The following is a 17,960-nucleotide window of genomic DNA, read 5'->3' as shown; positions in this document are numbered from 1 at the left end:
AGGAGCAGCTGATTGACACTTCCACTGAGCCAATAGGAGCTGGAGGGAGGGACACATGACAGTCACACTACTCATACTAGTACTGGAGTATGTAGTGTGTTTACTATGTGCTACAGGAAGAAATACCATCACAGAGATTCAACTGATTTATTTGCATGAGAGTGAGATCTTTGGAGAACATGAGATTGGAATGAGTCTGATGAGAGAGTTTCTGTACCTTCAACAATCACTTGAAGATCTCTAGATGTTTCTGTGCCGTCTGAGTGACTGAGTCTTAATGTGTAATTCCCTGAATCTCTTCTGATCACACGCTTTATTATCAGAGTCCCATTAATGACTGTCACTTCAGGTCTGTTATTATAAAGATCACAATCTCTGATCATGCCATATTTTACTCTACAAACTGGATCATTTTGTGTGTTGTTTATTCTCTTTATTATCTTCAGGTCATATTCTCCAGCGTCCTGCACCATCAGCAGATTGAGTTTGTCTCCCAAAGCTGTGTAACAGGGATCAGACTGACCAAACCTGCAGAACCGATCCAGACCTGAAGAACAAAACACACAATCCATAAAATGAACCGTGGACGCTATTATTGATAACAGTTAAATGGTAACTGATAATACAAATTTGCAACATTAGAAATATTTTTGACTTTTAATTAAATGTTTTTTTCTATGAACAGAAGTATCAATTATGTAATCATTTTAAATGTTATACATACTTACAGTAATAACTTACAATGGGCCAATGAATTATTGAAAAAATATTTTCAGATGTTTTATTTCAATACTTTTGTCAGGTTTTTGTTCCTACAGCTACTACAGTGTGCAAAACTAATTTATTACACCTCGCATCCCTACGTATCATTGTGATTTCAAAAATGTAATTTTAGAGCAAGTTTATGAAGACTAATGCAGGCATTAGAGAGAGAAAGAGAGAGAGAGAGAGAGAGAGAGAGAGAGAGAGAGATTAATTGTGTGAATTACTTGTGTCTGTGCATCTCTCAACAGTGTTCAGCAGCAGCATCAAAACTGTAAGTTTGTCTGCTTCAAGAACAGCACCATTATTACCTTGCTAGTGAGAGTAGATTTTAGTTGTGAACTATTTCCCTAGAAAGTCGAAAGAGCAGAAGAATGAAAGCGTGCTTTAGATGATAATGCTAAAAAAAAAAAGCTTATAGGGGGAAAACATTTTTAACCTATTTTTAGTCATATTTTTGCTTGTTCAGTGTCTTTGTGGTTTTTGGTTCATTTGCTGAAGCAAAAAATCGTTTTGTGAAGTGATATGGGACCGTAATGTGATCAACAGAACTACTTCATAGCTGTGCGTTTACGTAAAAATAATTGCACACCACAGAACAATAGAAATTATAAAAAATGTGTTCAATAGCCTAGATACACTGGCATTATAGTGACTGAAAGAGGTATTGTATTGCAACTGTTTTAAGCATGATATTAGACATATGTTATTAATATTTGATTCACAGAAATGATCTCACCAGGACAGGGTTCGACTCTAATGGTCTTCTGTGCGTGACTGATATGGTTCTTCACACTGCAGCTGATGTTTCCATCAGTTCCTTTATCCAGCTGACTGGTAGTTTTTCCATTCATTGGTCCTTGTTCTAGTATTTCTCCATTCAGTGTCCAGCTGTAGATGATCTGATCACCCTCAGATGAGCAGAACACTGACCTCTGATTGGAGGAGCAGCTAGTTGACACATTAACTGAGCCAATAGGAGCTGGAGAGAGGGACACATGACGGTCACATGACACAGATGTATTTGCATGAGAGTGAGATTTTTGAAGAACATGAGATTGGAATGAGTCTGATCAGAGAGTTTCTGTACCTTCAATAATAACAGGAAGATGTTTTTTAAATGTTCTTGAGCCGTCTGAGCGGTAGAGTTCCAATCTGTAATTCCCTGAATCTGCTCTGATCACACGGTTTATTATCAGAGTCCCATTTTCAAAGATAAACTCAGATCTGTTTCTGATGGATTCATGTTTTTTCTCTTTATTGTTCTTTATTTTTAAAACTTTCAGTTGTCTGCTATCGATTAACTTCTTATACAAATGCAGCTCTAGATCGCGAGAGTCCTGCACCATCAGCAGATTGAGTTTGTCTCCCAGAGCTGCGTAACAGGGATCTGATTGATTAAACCTGCAGAACCGATCCGGACCTGAAACACAAACAAAACACTAGTCAATCACTAGCCCAATTGGCTATTAATTTTTAAGTTACTGGCTATTCAGAACTTTACACAAATGTTCAAAAAATGTCCTAAAAAACTTGAAATAGAAATAAAAACAACCTTTTAATAAAACAGCAATTGATTTGTTATACACTCTAAAATCAAAATCAATGTTTAAATTTAAACACACTCTAGGAAAATTGTGTAAAAACAGCCTCCAAAGCCTATAGCCTATATAGATTTTTTTATGGATTTCTTTTTTTCTGTTGATGTTGAAGATAAGAGGACATGCTGTCGATTCAAAAAGTGATTAGCTGTTCAGCCTCACAAAAGTCAGCACACTGCATTCAGCGTATTGAATCCTTCTCTACTGACATCCACTGAAAAAATCCAACCTGGATCCACTGTTGAAAAACAGATGCATGCCAGCCGAAAAGAACCACACATCTGATATCTCACAGGTATTGCACCCTGGATGCATTCAAGTTCAAGTGACAGTCGAAAAACACTGAATACTGGCACAAGTTCACTTCAAGAACAACCTGATTTCTTGAACTTGATTAAATGTAAGGTTTTGATGCTGGTTTCAAGGGCTATTACTAGAACACCTCAAAAAATGAATGCTTCCTCCTACCTTACCTTGCATAAGACAGTGTATTGTGTGTCATCCACCTGCTCACCCAATTTAAATGTTTTAACTGTAGTCATATGACCTTGATATTTTCCGATCAGAAATGATCTCACCTGGACAGGGTTCAACTCTAATGGTCTTCTGTCCGTGACTGACGTGGTTCTTCACACTGCAGCTGATGTTTCCATCAGTTTCCTCATCCAGATCAATGCTGCTGTTTCCATCCATCAGTGGATCTCCATTCAGAGTCCAGCTGTAGAGGAGCTGATCCCCCTCAGAGGAGCAGGACACCCTCATCACCCCATTGGAGGAGCAGCTGATTGACACTTCCACTGAGCCAATAGGAGCTGGAGGGAGGGACACATGACAGTCACATGACAAACACTACTCATACTAGTACTGGAGTATGTAGTGTGTTTACTGTGTGCTACAGGAATAAATACATTCACAGAAATTCAACTGATTAATTTGCATAAGAGTGAGATCTTTGGAGAACATGAGATTGGAATGAGTCTGATCAGAGAGTTTCTGTACCTTCAACAATCACCTGAAGATCTGTAGATGTTTCTGTGCCGTCTGAGTGACTGAGTCTTAATGTGTAATTCCCTGAATCTGCTCTGATCACACGCTTTATTATCAGAGTCCCATTAATGACTGTGACTTCAGGTCTGTTATTATAAAGTAAACAATCCTTGATTCTACCGAATTTTACTCTACAAACTGGGTCTTCTTTTGTGTTGTTGATTCTCTTTTGTATCTTAAGGTCATGTTCACTAGCGTCCAGCACCATCAGCAGATTGAGTTTGTCTTCCAGAGCTGTGTAACAGGGATTTGATTGATTAAACCTGCAGAACCGATCCAGACCTGAAGGACAAAACACACAAACATGCTGAATGAAATGTACCAAAATATGAAAATCATGAATTAAAATCAGACAGAAATACACAAACATTTACAGAATTAAAGTTCAGCTGAAGAAACACATCAACACTCTTGATCTGATCTCAGTTAATCTAGTGCTTATCTTCATCATTAACACAAATGCTTCACTCTTTTCTCTCAGGAACAGTATCATTTGTGTGTCATCTGACTTACTACCAATTTCCAGGATACGGAACATGTTCAAATTACTGGACGGCCGGTTTATTGTGTAATTTAAAAAAAACTGTTAAAATAAAACATTTTATTTTAAAAGGTCTGTTTAACACTGGAATATCAGCTTTTGTTTTATGGCCTTAGTAAAACCCGTATTGACCATATTCAAATGTACCTATCTTGCTTTTACTGTCTACAAACACTTACAGTCAAGCCCAAAATTATGCATACCCCTGGCAAATTCTGACTTAAAGTTACTTTTATTCAACCAGCAAGTTTTATTTTGATTAGAAATGACACAGACGTCTCCCAGAAGATAATAAGACGATGTACAAGAGGCATCATTGTGGAAAAAAATATTACTCATCTTTTATTTACATTTTGAAAAAGTGGCCTGTCCAAAATTATTCATACCTTTCTCAATCATCAATAGAAAAGCCTTTAATGGCTATTACAGCATTCAAAAGCTTCCTATTATTTCTGACCAACTTTTTGCATGTCTCCACTGGTATTTTTGCCCTTTAACCTTTGGCGATGAGCTCTAACTCTTTCAGGTTGGAGGGTCTTCTTGCCATCAGCCTGATCTTTAGCTCCTTCACAGATTCTCAATTGGATTTAAGTCAGGACTCTGGCTGGGCCACTGCAAAACGTTAATGTTTTTGTCTGCTAACCATTTCTTCACCACTTTTGCTGTGTGTTTTGTGTCATTGTTGTGCTGAAATGTCCACTGGTGCTCAAGGCTAAGTTTCTCTGCAGACTGCCTGATGTTGTTGTTGAGAATTTTGATGTTTGACAGTGGGGATGGTGTTCTTAGGGTTGAAGGCTTCTCCTTTTTTATGCCAAATGAAGGCTACATCATTGTGGCCAAACAATTCATTTTTTGTTTCATCTGACCATATAACAGAAGACCATCTTTGATCAGATGAGCATGTGCAAAGGCCAAGCTGACATTTGTGTGCCTTATCTGGAGAAGTGGTGTTCTCCTTGGTCTGCGTCTGGGCCTTATTGCAACTGTTGATTTAATGTCTTAATAATACGGAAAAATAATGCACCTGTCCATCATCTTACATTAACGCAGTTGCTCATGAACATAATGCAGGATGACTGACTGTGTGACGAAAATACGATGGAAAAACTGTATGGGTTTGTGCCTTATATTTGCACCAAACAGCATACTAGTACACAAGCAAAAGTGCTGTTTTACCCAAATAAATGCATGGTTGCAAATGTCATATTGAGTTGATACTGTGTAAAAATCAGTGAGTTAACTGGCACAGAGAAAAATGATATGTAAATTGTGTGAAATGTTTGCAACTGCTATTTATCACTTAATTAGAAGCAACACAATTAAATTACTACTAAACTTAAAGTTTTAAGTTCATTTTAAATTGTTAAGATTTACATGTATATAATGTGTAAATAAAACTGTAAAAACGTTTTTGCAACACTGTTGCAAGTGTGTCCCATTGGTTAATCAAAAGTACTACACATATACGCTAAAGGTGGGGGGAAAATCAATTCATGTTTGAGTCACAATTTAGTCTTCTAGTCATTCACATGATTCACAAATTTCAAAAATCGATTTTCTAGTAATATAGGCCTGATAACAATAAAAATAAAAAAAGCATGGTGTTTTACAAACAAAATAGCAACAGCTATGGACAAGGAAATACAAATACACCCTGCCCCATTTTCAGCGACGGCAAGTGTTTGGAAAAATATTAAGCTTCTGATCTTTTGTTATTAAGGGAAGTATTAGTATTATTAGGGAAGCAAAGATTCAAAATCTCTGGTAGCCCTTCGGGCAGGTACTCTTCAGATTTTGGTAGCCTGAAAATTAATTGAACTGCCCCAAATAATAAAAAAGACCTTAATTTTATTTTTTAAATATAGAAAATCAGATAGGAGTCTAAATGTCAATCAAAAATATTTTCAATACACAAATATAAACAAATGTCAAGGAAGGAATTTCATTTCACTATTTAGTGCATCTGCAGAATTTTTAAATATTAATTTAGGGAATTTCTAAGAGCTGCACAAGTAAAATGAGCAGTATGAGTGGGGTTGGACAATTGGGGGGCATGATTTATAATTCAGATACAGGTCCACAAAAAAACAAAATATCTTATACAATGGCATTTCAGCCTTTATACCATTAAAAGGGATAAATCGAGTACATAATTTATTATATTTATTTAAAACAAATATTACTGTCTTAATTTTTTTGATTCTTAGAAAGCAACTCTGTGTTTGCTGCATAAAAACATGGGTCGATAATTGCAATCATTTGACCATAAACAGCTGAAAAAAATGTGGAAATAAATTAATTGTCACGAGGGGGCGCTTTAGGAGCAATGAAATACTACGGTTTGCCTAGTAACAGCTGTACACAATGCAGAATTAACGCGGTTTTATCAGGCATGAAATGAAAAGGCCAATGACATGTTTCTGAGGACCGTCGGTTTCCTTCAGATACATTCATATAAACACATCACTGCCGCATTTTGACTTTGAAACGTGCAGAGTGCATATTTTTTCAGGGACATCATTGCCTTTTTAAGTTTAATCCAGACCTATCACGATTCTCGTCTTTCCGTCCTCAGCTGTAAAACCGAGAAGGGTCTGGCTGCAGACATGTGTCCAAATTCAGGGTCTACATCCTTCGGAGGACTCATTTGAAGGATGTTACGTCACTCACAGCGCCGCGACGAAGGCTGTCCAAATTCATAGGATCCTTCAAATGCGGCCCACAAATACGTCCTCCTTTTCCCCGAATTTGAAGGATGGGTCTGGTGGATCCTTTCCCATCCTACCTATCCCACAATTCCTTTCGGCAGAGGCTTCCAGAATTTTCAAATAATGGCGGACGAAGCAAGCGGTAGTAATGATGGAAGTTTTTAAAAAACTGGCGTTTCAAAAAATATTTTTTTACAGCGGTTGTCTAGTTAGGCCTTTGGTTTTAGCGTTAAGCTTTTTTTTTTTACATTTGTATGTATATATGTTAAAAAACATCACTTTCGTAAACAGCTTCTTTCTTACTGCCTGTGTGAATATCCCCTTACACACAGCTAATTTCTTGTTAGTGATTGAAGATGTTTTTAACGCTTTTAGGGACGAAAGAGCAGTTATTTTGTTTTGTGCAGTACAGATAACCTTACTTCTTGCTTAGCGCTGTCACGGTTGCTAGGCGACAGGATATGAGCAACGGGGAAGGGAGGGAACTGAAAGAAGGGTAGGCTGTCCAAATTCACTGACACCTACTTCCAGGTTTTGCGGTCTTCGGAGGAACCCTCCTCCTTCAACCTGGTAGGAAGGATCCTAAGAAGGATGCAGACCCTGAATTTGGACACAGCCTGAGAGTGCAGGTCTGGCAGTGGAGGTCTGCAGCCAGACCCTATTGGTAAAACCTCCTAAATTATAATTACGACTTTTCTTATTCTATTTAACATATTTAAAACTTTTTATGGCCTTACATTTGATACAACTAAATGGAGGATTTTTTAAGGACCTGCAGAAGCCGTCTACTTTACGATAGCCCATCGGGTAGCCGGTGAAACATTTTGGTAGCCCGACTTGGAAACATAATATCCCCGGGACACTAGGTTAGCGATTTTGCGAGCCCTGATACTCACTCACTCTCAGACACTCATTATGCCATTTCTCCGCATGCGTATGACTGGAAGTCAATGGAACGAAAAGTGCAATGTGACCACACCTTAAATCCAGATAATTCAGCGCTGGGGTCAGGGTTGCCAGATCTGACTGACAGGTTCCAGCCCAACCCGCCCAAATCATCAAAAGCTCAATCGGGCGGACACCCGCTAAATCTGGCAACACTGAGGCATTGTCAAACAAGTGCGCGTCTAGCAACAGAACAGATTTAGATCCTGCGCAGGAGATTCTCCTCAAAACTATAAACTTTTCCTTTTCAAAGTGTAAAAAAAAACATTTTAATGATGGAGAAATTCCCTCTAAAATTAAGATTAAAAAATTAAGACCTTTGGATTTAGATTTAAGACAAATTAAGACATTTAAAGGCCTTATTTTAGGACAACGAAATTTAAGACTTTTTAAGGATCCGCGGCCAACCCTGTAAAGTGTCATAGTTAGCCGCTTGCTAGTGGTAGCCTGTTACAGTAGAGTCTATAATATATATTTGACATACCACATAAACAGAATAAGAAGAGATGACTGATAGGATGATTGCAAATGATTTGCAGATCCTGAGCACTGCTGACAAACATCTAATCTTGTAAAATCATTTAAACTTTAAATGGCCCATTTTACCTCATGGCCAAATGGCCAACCCTTGTGATCGTCACACCCATTTGAACACTTCAGCCAAACACAGGAAATGCGTCTTACGTCTTGAGACGTATATATTTCAATGGTTAAACGGATACAATATGCATGTGACCTAAGCTACAAAGTACAGGATAGGGGAATTGGGACCCAGCATCTTTACGAAATGTGGAATGCTTTACATCAGCAACAAATACACATGTACATCGCTCAAAGTGGTCTAAAAAGACTATGCACAGACTATAATTATAAAACTATAATTTTGATTTCATGGGTCTTAAACATTTTCTCTCATATAATACTCCACTAAGACACACAGTCAAGAAGATCAGACAACTCTAGTTTACTGCAGACTCTTAATATAATATTATATTCATCAGAGATTGATCTGACTGAACAACGATCAACATCATACAGTGAGTTTGATGTGAAAGTGACTCACATGCAGCAGTTTGCAGCAGCAGCAGCAGCATCAGTCCAAAGATGAGCATCATGTCTCTAAAGTCCAGTTTCCAGAAGAGCCCAATCCCAGCAGCAGAGTGTGATGTTGCTACAGATCGTCTGTGTCCTGGCTCTCATCAAGTGTCTTAAAGGCGAAATGAGGAAATATCTGAAGAGGAAGTTTCCTTTTATAGGAGAAAGCAGATGCTGTTAGTCTGCACTAAAATAAATCTAAAATTGACAGTGAGACTTAGAGAAATGTGTTGCTTGTTGCAACAATAAATAATGAACTAGTCAGCTAGCTAGAATTTTTCATGGATTGTTATAACAATAATTCCAGACTTTTTGCACAGTGTGATTAGAAATATTGCTTCTTGTTATATCTTCTTTTTGCTTTAAGTGTTTATCTGATAAATCACAGTGAACTTCTCTGGACAACTTCCTCTTTGTTCTTTCCTTGTAAAACACCTTTTCCTCAAGACTTTCCTGGTGTGTGAGTAGAGCTGCTGTCTGTCATGGATAATAACCCTGAGAAATCACTTCCAACACATCCTCAAAGGCAGCTGAGATACAGTGCCTCCATTTGGGTCATCATTAAACTGTAGTCACATGTAAACCTCATGGGTCCATAACTTCAAAATAGTACAGTAACTAACAATGCAACGGCTCATTCAATTTAATTCATATTTATTTGTATAGTGCTTTTTACAATGCATATTGCTTTACAGAAAAGGCTATACAAATCCAGGATTGTCTTATCCAAGAGATGGTATTAGTAAGCGCAGTTGTAAGATAGTATAAATTATATAGTATTTAGAAATAAATACTGAGTAAGATGTCATGCACCTGTTTGGCATTTGTGTTTAATTTACATTTCCTGCTACTTAAATTTCACATAAACAAAACATTATTCAAAGTTGATCCAGACGACTACATGCTATTCAAAGCTCTGTTACTCCCTAAGTAGACAAAACTTTATCTTTATAATATTAATCATATATATTCCCTATTAAGGATTTTTTTTTTTAAATACAAAAACTATTAAACTAACACAGAACGTTAAGATGAAAGATTCACTGACCCGCTCCGAAGTTCCCATCTGAATCAAATGCTTCGCGATACATGCTCTAAAGTCTCGTTCTGAATCAAACGATTCACCACACGATCAAAGTTCGGATCAAAAAAATTTAAAAAAGATCGAAGTTCCGATCTGAATCAAATGATTTGTGAACCCGCTCCAAAGTCTGATCTAAATGACACTCGATCTGAAGTACCGAAATGACTTCGACTAAGTGAATCACTGTGAATCATTTTGCTACTCAATGGTTTCGGACTTTCGAAAAGCTCAGTTTTACCCATCACTATGCTTTTTTTAAATTATTACAAGCAATGTCGAAATTGAAGAATGGCTCTTTTGATTTGGTTTTTGCTAGTGAATCACTGTGACTAAAAACTTATTAATGCCTTATTTTAGGATTTATTTATTGCCTAAATGAAAATTATATTTAGGTTCCGACTGTCAGTTGCTTGTGAACTAAGTCTGCTAAAAGCACCGTTTAAGCAACACTTATACAACACTTTATGCAGTTAAATATTGTTTAAAGCTTATGCAGTTAATACATTGTTTAAATTGCTAGTCATTATTATTCAGCAATCTGGAAAATAAAGACTGCAAATAAAGAATACAAAAATTAAAGTAGTACAATATTTTTACAGTGAAATGTTATTTGATGATTTCCAGTACACTTGTAAAATTTCAAACTATTGCTGCAATTTCACAGTAGCAGCTCTAAAAATGTATATATCGTTGCTTGTATATATACAAAAAATTACTGTATTTTAACAGTAAAACTGTAGTTAATCATTTACAGTGCACTTGTAAAAATTTACAGTATTACTGGCGACCAAAGTTGCCGGTAACTTGCTGTAAATTTTACAGTAAATCTTTTACAGTGTACCTAACTTAATGTTTACTTTTTTAGGGAGTAACTCAATATTGTAATGCATTAGTTTTAAAAGTAACTTTCCCCAATACTGATAGCAATGCATACTACTAATCGATTTTATTAAGTTTTAATCTATTTGCAGTAGGAAATTCACAAAATACCTTCATGGAACATGATCTTTATTTAATATTCTAATGATTTTTGGTATAAAAGAAAAATAGATAAATTTCACCCATCCCATATATTGTTGTTATACCCGTGCTACTTATGACTGGTTTTGTGGTCCAGGGTCACATATGTTTTGGTCAGCCCCCTCCCCCAGGTATTTGAGCAGTAGGATATAAAAAATTACTCAGTATTTGATTTTGTCTATTAGTTTTGTTAAAAGAGTGTAGGCCTACTCCAAATGGATGGCAGTTTTATATGCAATTCAAATACATAAATGATGTAGTAAAATGAAGAAACTCAATTTGTTGCGAAATTCACCTGTCGTGACTCGTTACTGAAATGATGAGACTGAGATCTCTGTCGTTACTCAAGTTCACCACACGAGGTCTTCATCAGCAAAGCACTATCAACCTGCTGCCATCCAAACTTTTTACAGCATTTTAAAACTGTAATGTGGATCATTTTCTCAGAAACCAGATAAAACAAAACAAACAAAGAAACATAAAAACCCAGGAAGCAGAAGTCGTCATAGTACAAGTATTTTTTTTTTTTTTACAATAATGCCTTAACCAAGAACAATGCAATCAGAATTGTCCATTGTAAAACAAACAAATCACATCAAAAATACAATAAACCAGTGCAAGAGAACTATACAACAATAAACAAATATATAAAAAGAGTATTCAAAGGAAAAAAATAACATTTAATGCTACAATGTCTACAACAAGTAGATAAAAATACAAAAATAAAGGTGCTTTAAAAGGTTTTTCACAGCGATGCCATATAAGAACCCTTTTTGGTTCCACAAACAACCATTCAGTCAAAGGTAGAACCATCTATTTTTTTAATCTTTTTTATCTAACCTGAAGAACCTTCTTTCGCCACAAAGAACCTTGTGTGAAACAGAAAGGTTCTTCCAAGATGTTAAAGGTTCTTTATGGAACCATTAGACAAAAAAGGTTCTTCTATAATCTATGGCATCGTGAAGCACCTTTATTTTTAAGAGTGTATGGGTGAGACATTAGCAGCTGTAGGGAAATAAAGAGAAGAATAACAACGTGCAGTAAACAGTAAAACAGTTTGCAATACAAACCAGTGTGCTAATAATTAAGATAATACATTAAAATAATATAAGACACAATTTGCAATATCAAGAAGGAAAACAAGATGCGTCGTACAGCTCAAAATAGCTGAATGCGGATGAGTCCAGAAGCCAGCATAGTATTGCAGTATGTCACAAAAAGACATTTAATAAAGAACAAATAACGTTATTTATTTTGCACAAGTCATTAATTGCTCACAGTCATCATTCTCTTTATTTGAAAGTCGGACAGTGTCTGTTCGTTTATATTTCTGTTCTGGATCAGACACTGTAGCTGTGTTTTTTTCTGTTACCACACAGGAAACAAATGTGCATTTCATCATAAGCAGCCAAAAACTGGCCTGTTGTGTTATGATGACAGTGAAGTGTGAACTCACGCTATAGTCCATTGACTGCAGGTGGTTTTGAGGTGGTTTTCACATTAGCGCGACTGCACCTGAGCATACACACATTCTTCCTGTTTTTTACTCGGCTGCTGTTGATCCTTATTGTTGGTGAACGTCACCTCTCCGTAATGAAGCTCTTGCTCATTCTTCACATTCTTCTTTGATGTTTCATTGTCTACATCAACAGAAAGAGAAGAACCACAATGAATAGATGAGATTACAAACAAGATGATTGCTGTTGCATTAATGTTGATGGTAAATTAAGTATTGCTTAATGTGTGGTAACCTACAGAATCTGCAGTGATCTATACATATTTATTTATACTCTTTGTTTAGTTATACTATATTTTATCACTCTATTCATTTCTATGCATGTTTAATTTATACAGTTTATTTTATATGCATTGTTTATGTATTTATATTCTTTATTGTACTCATCAAGACTCATCGTGACTTTCGTGACTCAATGTCAGGACTGTGGTGACACATTGTTACAACAGCAAAGTAGAAAAACCCTTCGGCTTCCTTTCTAGAACTGATGTTAATCAATTTTCTGCTATGCTTGAGGCAGCAGTAGGGCAGGATGTTTATAATAAAACCACAAATGCTTTTTTATCAGACTACTGTCTAATGCTTCTATACTTCAGACCTACTCTTACAAGATCAGACTGTGACTTACTGCTGCAGTCAGTTAGGTTTGGGTGGTTATAAGGACCATAACCTCCCAAATATGTCAGTTATTTTTTTCTCAGTGAAAGCTCATAGAAATCACAGTCACTGATTTTTTTATTTTTATTTTTATTTTTTTATAGCAGAGCACTGGCATCTCTAATTTGATTCACTGGTAGTTTAGATTTATGCTAAAAAAAAACTACCATTATTTCTGATTAATCTATGAGTAAATAAAAAATTTAATTTAGAGAAATGTAGAATTTTTTAGATTTTACAGAAATTAAGATTGTTTATGACTTGTGCTATCAGTCATTTAAAGCCTACTGCTTATATTATATTTTACATTATATATTATATTTTATATTATTTTTTTATTTCACATCATATTTAATGTTTTTATGCATACATGTAAATTCTGTCATTATTTATTTCATGACAAAAAAACAACAACATACGGATTTGGAACAACATGAGGCTAAATAAATAATAATAATAGAAGAGCTTTTGCATCTCTGATTTGATTCACTGATGGTTTAGATCTGTGTAAGAAAAAAAAACTACCAGTATTTCTGTTAACATATGAGGAAATTACTAAATGCATGTAGAGAAATTTAGATATGTTTAGATTTTACAGAAATTAAGATGTTTATGACTTGTGCTATCAGCCATTTAAAGCCTGCCGATTATATTATATATATATATATATATATATATATATATATTTTTTTTTTTTTTTCACATCATATTTAATGTTTTTATGCATAAATGTAAATTCTGTCATTATTTTCTTCATGACAAAAAAAAAACCATACGGATTTGGAACAACATGATGCTAAATAAATAATAATAATAGAAGAGCTTTTGCATCTCTGATTTGATTCACTGATTGTTTAGATCTGGCAAGAAAAAAAAGTTACCAATATTTCTGTTAATCTATGAGGAAATCAGGAATTGAATTTAGAGAAATGTAGTTTTTTTTTTCATTTTACAGAAATTATTTAATTAATTATTTAACATTATATTTAATGTTTTTTATGCATAAATGTAAATTCTGTCATTATTTACTTCATGACAAAAAAATAACATGCGGATTTGGAACAACATGAGGCTAAATAAATAATAACTCGGCCAAATAATAATTTTCCCAAATAGTTTTTGGCAAATTATTCTCTGGGTAACAGCTACAGTTTGTGTATGAACCGCAGATTAATTAACATTATATTTACATAAATTAATTTATCGGATGGTTTAATCCAAACTAAGTTACAAATGTGGACAAATATAAGTGAGTAAAGTGATAAAGGTAATTTAGCATCAGTGTTGCAATGCTAAATTTCCGAACAGAAATACTGTAGGTTCATGAACTCAAGACTGACTTGGTGTGGGTTTGAGCCGATTCTTCTTCTTGTAAAAGTAATATGCAATGGCGACTAGAACAATAAGAATTACAGCAAAACATCCCAAAATGATCGGAGCGACTCTATGATCTGTGGAAGAAAAAACACAAAACGTGGTTATTACAAATTAAACAGAAAATGGCTTCTAAATATTCATTTGTTACAACAGCTACAGTAACACAAACAATTTTTTAAACATGAAAATAGATCTTTGGAGAATATGAGATTGGAATGAGGCTGATGAGAGTTCTTTACCTTCAACATTCACTTGAAGATATTTAGATGTTGCTGTGCCTTCTGTGTTATAAAGTTCTAATGTGTAATTTCCTGAATCTGCACCGATCACATGGTTTATTAGCAGAGTCCCATTAATGACTGTCACATTTCTGTTCTTATAAAGATCACATTCATTCATCTTCATACTGTCATTCTTTATTCTACAAACTGGATCAACTTGTGGGTTGTTTTTTATTCTCTTTTGTATCTTCAGATCATATGCACTAGCGTCCACCATCTGCAGATTGAGTTTGTGTCCCAGAGCTGTGTAACAGGGATCAGACTGACCAAAACTGCAGAACCGATCCGGACCTGGAGAACCAAACACACACACACACACACACACACACACACACACACACACACACACACACACACACACACACACACACACACACACACACACACACACACACACACACGTTGGGTTTATATGTTTTATGGGGACATTCCATAGGCGTAATGGTTTTTATACTGTACAAACCGTACTTTCTATCGCCCTAAACCTAGCCCTCACAGGAGATTGTGCACACTTTTACTTCATCAAAAAAACTCATTGTGCATGATTTATAAGCCTGTTTCCTCATGGGGACCTGAGAAATGTCCCCACAAGGTCAAAATCTACTGGTATTGTGGGGACATTTGGTCCCCACAACGTGATGAATACCAGGTACACACACACACACACACACACACACACACACACACACACACACACACACACACACACACACACACACGTTGGGTTTACATGTTTTATGGGGACATTCCATAGGCGTAATGGTTTTTATACTGTACAAACCGTACTTTCTATCGCCCTACACCTACCCTACACCTAAACCTAGCCCTCACAGGAGATTGTGCACACTTTTACTTCATCAAAAAAACTCATTGTGCATGATTTATAAGCCTATTTCCTCATGGGGACCTGAGAAATGTCCCCACAAGGTCAAAATCTACTGGTATTTCTATCCTTGTGGGGACATTTGGTCCCCACAACGTGATGAATACCAGGTACACACATACACACACACACACACACGTACTGAAATCTACCAACATCAGCTCTAAAACATATAGTTTTATCTGTAAAATAAGTAACATTTTTAAGTACTGTTCAACAGAATGCATAAACTATAATGTAAAGAAGACCCTTCTATTAAATAAAGTAACAGACACATTATCTGATGCTACTGAAACATCTGACCTACACAGTTTACACAATTTTACGCACATATTAATATTCCAATAGAAAAACTGATGAGACAGAAAATGTTCGATGTGCCCTAATTCACACTGTTCACACTGATAATGATAAAAAGAAGTGCACTTTAAACACACTTATAATGCAACATCAACACTGTTATTGAACTTAAATGAGCTGAATAATGACACCAAAGCTTCTTTACAGCTGAATTTGAATTTTTCTCATAATTGATGATGATTGCATAATTTATTGTTTTTTTTAACAACTGTTTAATATTTAAGTTGTTTTGACATAATCAGCGTTGTATAAAGTGCTGGAAATAAAGGTGACTTGACTTGGGACACATCTACAAGATCACTGAGGACTAAAACTGCTTTTTAAAAGATGTGATGCTGTAACACAAATGTTCACTTGTCAGCTCTGGCCCCTCTAGCTTTTCTTTTCCTTAAGGGGAAGACACACAAAAATGCTGTTTTTTTTTTAATGCACCTGTCAAATTAGAGATTTTTGCCTTTTTGGTTTTTCATAAAGTGTTTTTTTTTTTTAGACTAGTGGAAAGAAAACATCCAAAAGACACTGTTAAGTGTTTCTTTTATAGCACTTTATCTATTTGTGGCAATAGAGTTCAATTACAATCCATATTTTTAAAGGCCGTCTTCTCAAAATGAGTTTTTTCTCCTACACTGAGCCATAAATCTCCACTTCAGTAGCACTTACACACACCAAACTTTACATCCAGTCTATATTCTGAAGGTTTTTACAAATGAATTTGTTCATATATAATTTGCTTGATTTTATTCCTCAAAAAATGGTAAAAAAATATAGCGCTTCCTGTCTGTTCTAATTTTTTTCTGAATTATGGAGTGACAAAAAGAGATACCCAAAATCCCCTCTGTAAAAACTTTTGACTCTAATATGTAAAAAAAAAAAAAAAAAAAATTAACAAGATTTTTAAAACTGACTTTATCCGGTTAGATTTTTGTTCCAGAAATGTATGCAAATTAGCACATATTTCATTAAATAATGCCTCATTTGCATATTTAAACCTAACATTTTAGTAAACTTGTAATACAAAAAATGTTTGCAATTATCAATGTGATCAAGTAAGGTGATAACTATTCGTTTTTTTTTTTTTTTGTTTTTTTACCCTATTCACCTGCAGTGTCTCGCCTTAAATGAGACAAATTAACCAATATTATTTAATTTGTCTACTAAATGTCTAACAGTCAACATAACTGCATCACAGGAGAATTCTGTAATTTTGTAAATTGTAACATTTTCTAAACATTTCTCCCTCGTTGTACTCTTGGTTTGGATTATCATATATTTTAAAGGTAATAATTAACATTTACTGCAACTTTTAAGCACCTAACCAATCCACAACTTTAAACCATATTTCTCTTCTTTTTTCACTCATCTCTGCTTTAGTATGTTTCCTATTCGACCTAAACCTGACAACGTACTGTATATGAACATAGTTGACTCTGTGACAAATTGTTATGTTTCTCTCATATGTAAGAATATAAGCATCTGCTAAATTAATACATGTAAATGTAATTTTATATTACACATTGTTTCAAATGGAAAGTCTAGGCCAAATGTAAAATACATACATACATAAATGTATTTTTATAAGTAAGTTGACTCACATGCAGCAGTTTGCAGCAGCAGCATCACTCCAAAAATGAGCATCATTTCTCTAAAGTCCAGATTCCAAAAGAGCCCTATCCCAGCGGCAGAGTGTCAGATCGAGTCTCATACAACGTCTTCAGTGACAAACAGCAGCTCTACTGACACACCAGGAAATGACACGACTTTAACAAGGAAAGATAAAAGAGGAAGTTTTCTTATAAGAGGGGAAGACATAATGTTGGTCAGCAGCTTCCACTATTACACTTTTCAGCAATAGAGACAAAAACATAGAATTAGTTTCCATTTTCTAAAATGTATCTGAAGTTTTATCTTCAGAGACTGTTCAAGTCCAAATTGAATACATTTTCTTTTTCTTATCTGTTAAATCATTTAGACATCTGCCGGTTTTAAACAGAAAAGACCAACTATACCATCACTCTTAAAGTGGAAAGCAGAAGAACAGCAGCAGAAGCATGGCTAACCACAAAACAGATCTACTATATACAAC

This window comes from Garra rufa, chromosome 16 (assembly GCF_049309525.1).
Source record: "Garra rufa chromosome 16, GarRuf1.0, whole genome shotgun sequence".
NCBI classification, from domain to species: domain Eukaryota; kingdom Metazoa; phylum Chordata; class Actinopteri; order Cypriniformes; family Cyprinidae; genus Garra; species Garra rufa.
The sequence above is the reverse complement of the archived record's forward strand: the minus strand, read 5'-3'. Positions refer to the sequence as shown.